This window comes from Tupaia chinensis, unplaced genomic scaffold (genome assembly GCF_000334495.1).
Source record: "Tupaia chinensis unplaced genomic scaffold, TupChi_1.0 Scaffold144814_1, whole genome shotgun sequence".
In the NCBI taxonomy this organism is placed as follows: Eukaryota; Metazoa; Chordata; class Mammalia; order Scandentia; family Tupaiidae; genus Tupaia; species Tupaia belangeri.
In genome coordinates this window covers 51984-59637 of record NW_006204675.1, presented here as the reverse complement: position 1 = coordinate 59637, position 7654 = coordinate 51984, and the positions used below count along the sequence as shown (strand labels likewise).

The window sequence follows — 7654 nt, the reverse complement described above, 5'->3', positions numbered from 1 at the left end:
GCAGCCCAGCCCCAGTGTAGAAGCCGCCCCCACCCCGACACTGCCTAAAGAGGCGGCAGAGTAAAAGAGAAAAATGTTTTGAGATTATCGAAGAACTTTTCTCCCCCGTTTGTTGGAGTGGTGCCAGGTACTGGTTTAGGAGAATTTGTCTACAAATAGAGGTTGATTTTAAAGATGTCTTTATTTATTTTTTTTAAATTTTCCTTTTTTAGCAGCAAATTCTGTTTTTGTTTGTTTGTTTTGTTTTGTTTTGTTTTCTGCTTCCCCACAGATCCCATCTCAAATCATTCTGTTACCACCATTCCAACAGGTCAAGGAGTGATTAACACCTACCTCGGTCTTGTTTCTTTTATTTTTTGCATCAGTATTAATATTTTTTGCATCTTTATTAAAACATGTAAACTTTCTTTGTCAATCTATGGACATGCCCGTATATGAAGGAGATGGGTGGGTCAAAAAGGGATAGCAAATGAAGTGATAGGGGCCACAATGGGGAAATCAAAGTGATGCATAGCATTGCCAAGATCATGTGACACTAGAAATGATGGTGTAAAGGCTTAGTCTTTTTGTTTTAACAAAAAGTTATTAGAATGTATTTTGTGAGGCAGGTTTATAGGTTTTATTGTTTATTGCTGGTTTATGACCTTAATGAAGTGTAATGATGTATTACCAGCAGGGTGATTTTAACTGTGACTATTGTTTAAAAACAAATCTTGATATCCAGAAGCACATGAAGTTTGCAACTTTCCACCCTGCCTATTTTTTTAAAACTGCAGTCATCTTGGACCTTTTAAACACAAATTTTAAACTCAATCAAGCTGTGATAAGTGGAATGGTTACTGTTTATACTGTGATATGTTTTTTATATTACAGCAGACAATGCTTTCTTTTCCAGTTGTCTTTGAGAATAAACGGACAAAAATTATCTTCAGATGCAATGGTTTTGTGTAGCATCTTATCTATCATGTTTTGTATATACTGGAGTAGCTTTGACCAATTTGACTTAGAGATGGAATGTAACTTTGCTTACAAAAATTGCTATTAAACTCCTACTTAAGGCGTTCTAATTTTCTGTGAGCACACTAAAGCGAAAAATAAATGTGAATAAAATGTAAAGTAACTTCTTTCTTTCTTACAGAGAATATAGCATGTCAGAAGCCCTGCTCCAGCCGGGGTGGGTACACAGGAAGGTGACATGGGTGATCAGGAATTAGACTGAGACCTCAATGCCCTTCAACATGTTCTCAGCCGACTACAGCCAGAGCCAGCTCAAGACTGCATCCCTAATGGCTAGGAGACATACATATTTATTATTGAAGGAGTTTTACAGGAATAGGATGGGTGAGAGGAAGTAAGTGAAAGATTTTACTCCAAAAGGTAAAGCATTCAAAGCATAGGAACAATAGTCTGTTTTGTTTAGGTATAAACAGTCATAATCCTTAGAATGAGGAAGTCCATTTGTCTGGTGCATTCTCTCCTTAGATCTTGATTCTGGGAAGGGTCTTTTGGATGAGGGGGCTCCCAGGAATCTTAATAACCTCAGTCCCAGGCCAGCTTGATAACTTCAGTCCCAGATCGGCTTGAGAACTTGAGTCCCAGGCCAGCTTAAGAACTTTGGCCTCAGGCTGCGGTGGCAGCAGATTGCCAGTTATAAAGGCCTAGATAGAAATCCTGTCTGGTTAAGTAAAGACAAGGTTAATATATACTAAAATGGAATACCTATATTATCTCTGGGGTCATCCACAGCTAAGAGGGGGAGTCTAATGTCTACATGGGAAAGGAATGTGATCTTGTGAGCAGCTTAATGACTGACCTAAAGGTTACTGTGTACTTGGGACCCTCTACGTGCTATTCTATACAGTGGCTTGGGGAACAGCAATCTTCCCTTGTCCTGAGAGCAAAGGTGCCTCATGGTCTTTGTTTGGGGTATCAGCACTTCATGGATAAGTCCCTGAGCTCCTTCCAGCTACTGAGGTCATTTCACTAATTTAGTAGCTTTAACCTAAGCCTTTCTAATGCTTACCTATGTAATTCCCAGTAGGAGAAGTGAATGCAGCATTCTTTATTGACATTTTCCAGGAGGGTTGGGTGAGTCTACTGGGAGTAATTCCCATTTGCAGCTGCCACCTTAGTGGATCCGCATCCCTTCAGGATTATTGTAAAAGTTATAGTAAGGCTGAGCGTGTTATTTCACCTTTATGGGGTACCAGGGTATGACAGTAAGGCCCACGGCAGAGAAATAAGAGTGCAGGCCAGTATAGCAACACAGTGGAGGACTGGAACTCATAAACTGTTGACTTTGTTCACAGTTTCTTCCCAGCCCAGTCCTTGCTTTAGGCATGCGAGGCAGCTCCCCATGTTTTGCCTGTGTTAGCTGCATGGCCAACAGTAGCATATGATTCATTCTCTTTTGCATTGTTGTACATTTCATAGATTATTCTAGACTTGTCCTCAATGACATTGTCCTCATTCTGTTTAATTGCTTCATGTTTATTCCAGGTATGAAAAAAATCATATGTAAAGTGACTCTTGGTACTCTCTCAGGTGAATCCTTAGGATAAACTCCCAGAATTGGGGTTGCTGGGTCACAGGGGAAATTGGTACATAGTTGTTATAATTTTTTGTTTGTTTAATTTTGTCCTTAGGGTTCATGAATTCACCAGGCAGACAGATATACTGAAAGGGAAACATAGAAAGCAGCTCCCCCAGGTCAATTACTTCTCTTCCTTTTCTTCATTCTGTATACATGTGCCCGGTGTTTTTATGAAGCCAGTGGGACCAGAACTCAAACCACACAGTTGGTCATGTGGGATTAACCAGTAGGACAGAAAGATGGTCCCATAGTTGCTTTAACTAATCTTAAATTTCATTCCTTTTTTTAAGACACATCAGCTCCATTTGACAATGCCTGTTTTCCCCACTGCCTTATAAAATGAGTACAAGGTTTGTCCTCAGGTTTTGGAAATTTTGCCAGACTGATGACTATAAAACCATACCTTAGCACATTTTACTTCTTTTTAAATAAAGTTCACTTATTTTGAGTGAACTATGGTCTACTTTTATATAATGAGAACATTAAGCCATATATGTTTTTATAGCTGTTATGGTATATTATATGTTTTCAAATGGCTATAAATAGGGAAATGATGCTCCAATAGCATCTTGGCCCAGTACAGTGGTATAGGTTGCAGGATGCTGCTGCATGATACTAGCCACATAAAATGTTTGGATTTGGATCACAGGTTAAATTGAATTCTCCATGGTCTGGTCTGACTGGAAGAGTAAGGGAAGGATTGCAATGTTATAACACTCTGTCAAGTGCAGCTTGCTTCTCTTCTCCCTCTCCCTCACTTTCTCTTTAGCTTTCTCTCTCTAAAACACACACACACACACTCGCACACACACACACACACACAGATAAATAGATGTACAGCACACTGGCACTTGACAAATATCTCGGACTGAATAATCTATGAATCATTAAAAATTTACTTCTCAGCATTTTATTGACTGAAAAATCCAAAATCATGACTCCTATGAATGGAATATCTAGCAAATTCTCACTCTTGGCTTTTATTATGGGTTTTGTTTGCTGTGCTCTTACATGACAGGAGGTAGAGGACAAGAGGGTTTAGCTAATCACTTAAGCCTACTTATGAGAATACTAATTCCATACATAAAAGCAGAGCTTCTAAACTTCCACCTTTATATTTTTTTAATTTGTTTTCATTTTCTGTAGGGATAATGTGCTTGCTCTGTCTCTGTCTTCTCTCTTTTATTTAAATTTTTGCTTTTCAGAATTTTTTAAGGTGAAGCAATTTCTGTGCTTTCAGGCCCCTCCTACCATTTTATTTTGTTAATAATACCCTCTCCTCATCCCAACCCAGGAGAGGCAAAGGGGACAGGCCTTCTTTAAGACAAATTTCATGGATCCTGCAAACTAGCCATTTAGGGGAAAGAGAAATCAAGATTTCCCACTGATAATTTGTCCTCCAGCACACACAACACATGTGGTAGGAAGTCCCCTTTAAGGCCTCCTGTCTCTGTACCTGTTTTGGTCTCCCTCTACCTCTGTCTCATTCTCTGTTTTTTTTTTTTTTTCCTTTTTTTTCAGTTACTGTTTTTTAGTATATTTTTAGGTGAAGGATTTTCTGTACTTTCTGGCCCTTCCTATCCTTTTAGTTTGTTAATAATTCCCTCTCCTCCTCCCAACCCAGGAGAAGCAAAGGGAACAGGCCTTCTTGAAGACACAGCTTCATGGATCCTGCAGACTAACCATTTTGACGAAGCAGAAATCAAGAGTTCTCACAGATAATTCAGCCACCAGCACAAAAAACTAGCATAGTAAGAAGACCCCTTCCAGGCCTCCTCTCTCTGTAGATGTGTTTGCATCTATCTAATTCTGTCTCATTCTCTGCTTTTTCTCTTTTTTTTATATTTTTGCTTTATAGAGTTTTTTAAGTTGAAGCATTTTATGTGCTTTCTGGCCCCTATATCTCTTCAATTTGTTAATAATTCCCTCTCTCCCTCCCAACCCAGAAGAGACAAAGGGAAGAGGTGTGGCACGCCGACAACATGCCCTCCCCTAAAGCCGGTGACGAGGGCCCCTAAGATGGCGCCTGGCAGAAAGCCAGCTCAAACCTTATGGTAAACAACTTTGCAGAGGCGCGGTGGTGGAGGACATGGAGAGCACGGGAACACGGCATACAGCCAATCCTCTTGCGAGGGCTGGTTTCCCTACCCGGCGTGTTGGTTGGGTTGCCTTTATATGGGAGTGGGTGCGGGGGAAAGGAGGAAGAAGCTTGTAACATTCCTGGGGGAACAATAAACCATCCAGAAGAAGACCGTGTCTGTGTCGTCCAAAGCCGCCGCAAAGAGGCCTTCTTTAAGACACAGCTTCATGGATCCTGAGAAACAGCCATTTTGAGGAAACAGAAATCAAGATTTGCCACTGATAATTTGGCCTCCAGCACAGAAAACTCACGTGGTAGGAAGGCCCCTTTCAGGCCTCCTCTCTCTGTACCTGTATTTGTCTCTCTCTACCTCTGTCTCTGTCTTTGTGTGTGTCTTCTCTCTTTTTTCTTAATTTTTGCTTTTTAAAAAATTCAATGCTGAAGCTATTGCTTTTTGGCTCCTCCTATCCCTTTATTTTGTTAATAATAGCCTCTCCTTCAAACCCAGGAGAAGCATAGGGAAAAGGCCTTGAAGGTACAGCTTCATGAGTCCTGTGAACTAGCCATTTGGAGGAAAAAGAAATCAAGATTTGCCACTGATAATTCGGCTCCCAGCACACAAAACTCACATGGTAGGAAGATCCCTTTCCATCCTCCTGTTTCTGTACCTGTATTTATCTATTTCTACCTCTGTCTATGTCTCTGTCTCTGTCCTCTTATTTTTTAATTTTTGCTATTTAGAATATTTTAAGGTGAGGCATTTTATGTGCTTTCTGGCCCCTCCTATCCCTTTATTTTGTTAATAATTCCTTCTCCCCTTGCCCACCTAGGAGAAGCAAAGGGAACAGGCCTTCTTGAAGACACAGCTTCATGAATCCTGCAAACTAGCCATTTTGGGGAAACAGATATCAAGATTTCCCACTGATAATTCTTCCTTCAGTGCACAAAACTTGCGTGGTAGGAAGACCCCTTTCAGGCCTCTTGTCTTTGTACCTGTTTCTGTCTCTCTCTACCTCTGTCACTGTCTCTTTTATTGTCATGTCTCTTATTTTTTCTTTTCTTTTCTATGACGTTTTAAGGTGAATCATTTTCTGTGCTTTATGATCCCTCCTATCTCTTTATTTTGTTAATAATTCTCTCTATACCTCCCACCCAGGAGAGTCAAAGAGAACATGCCCTCTTTAAGACACAGCTTCATGGATCCTGTGAATTAGCCATTTTGGGGAAACAGAAATCAAGGTTTCTCACTGATATTTCAGCCTCCAGCACACAAAACTCACATGGTAGGAAGATCCCTTTCAGGCCTGCTGTCTCTGTACCTGTCTTTGTCTCTCTCCACCTCTGTCTCTGTCTCTGTCTTCTCCCCATTTTTTTAATTTTTGCTTTTCAGAATTTTTTAAGGTGAAGCAATTTCGGTGCTTTCTGGCCCCTCCTATCACTTTATTTTGTTAATAATTCTATCTCCCCCTCCCAATCCAAGAGAGGCACAAATGGAACAGGCCTTCTTTAAGACACAGCTTCATGGATCCTGTGAACTAGCCATTTTGGGGAAACAGATCCCAAGATTTTCCACTGATAATTCAGCCTCCAGCACACAAAATTTGTGTGGTAGGAAGACCCCTTTCAGGCCTCCTGTCTCTGCACCTGTCTTTTTCTCTCTCTACCTCTGTCTCTGTCTTTGTGTCTGTCTTCTCTCTTTTTTCTTCATTTTTTCTTTTTAGACATTTCTAAACTGAAGCAATTTCTGTGCTTTCTGGCTCCTCCTATCCTTTTATTTTGTTAATAATAGCCTCTCTTCCTTCCAACCCAGGAGAGGCATAGGGAAAATGTTTTCTTGAAGACACAGCTTCATCAATCCTGTGAAGTAGATTTTTTTGGGGAAACAGAAATTAAGATTTTCCACTGATAATTCGGCCTCCAGTACACAAAACTCGCATGGTAAGAAGACCCCTTTCAGTCCTCCTGTCTCTGTACCTGTATTTATCTTTCTCTACCTCTGTCTGTGTCTCTGTCCTCTCATTTTTTAAATTTGCTATTTAGAATTTTTTAAGGTGAAGAATTTTCTATGCTTTCTGGACCCTACTATCCCTTTATTTTATTAATCATTCCTTCTTCCCCTGCCCACCTAGGAGAGGCAAAGGGAACAGGCCTTTTTGATGACACAACTTCATGGATCCTGCAAACTAACCATTTTGGGGAAACAGAAATCAAGATTTCCCACTGATAATTCGGCTACCAGCACACAAAACTAGCATGATAAGAAGACCTTTGCCAGGTTTCCTGTCTCTGTAGATATCTGTGTATCTCTCTCTAATTCTGTCTCTTTCTCTGTCTTCTACATTTTTTAAATTTTCTGCTTTTTAGAATATTTTAAGGTGAAGCAATTTCTGTGCTTTTTTGTCTCCTCCTTTTTCTTTATTTTGTTAATAAATTTCTCTGCCTCTCCCATCCCTGGAGAGGCAAAGAGAAAAGGCCTTCTTACAGACATAGCTTGATGGATCCTGCAAACTAGTCATTTGGGGATACAGAAATCAAAGTTTTGCACTGATTAATTCGGCCTTCAGCACACAAAACTCGTGTGTTAGGAAGACCCCTTTCATGCCTTTTGTCTCTGTACCTGTCTTTGTCTCTCTCTACCTCTGTCTCTGTCTCTGTCTTCTCTCCTATTTTTTTTAATTGTTGCTTTTTAGAATTTTTTAAGGTGAAGCAATTTCTGTGCTTTCTGGCCCCTCCTATCCCTTTATTTTGTTATTAATTCCCTCTCCCCATCCCAACCCAGGAGAGGCAAAGAGAACAGGCCTTCTTTAAGACACAGCTTCATGGGTCCTGTGAACTAGCCAATTTGGGCAAACAGATATCAAGATTTTCCACTGATAATTCGACCTCCAGCACTCAAAACTCACGTGGTAGGAAGACTCCTTTCAGGCCTCCTGTCTCTGTACCTGTCTTTGTCTCTCTCTACCTCTGTCTCTGTCTTTGTG

The 7654-nt window shown here is 40.4% G+C and overlaps 1 pseudogene; it reads right to left on the bottom strand.

Annotated features, from left to right (window-relative positions):
- Positions 1-4907, bottom strand: part of LOC102495184 (transcription intermediary factor 1-beta-like) — an 11673-nt pseudogene extending 6766 nt beyond the window's left edge.
- Positions 4908-7654: the final 2747 nt, after the last annotated feature.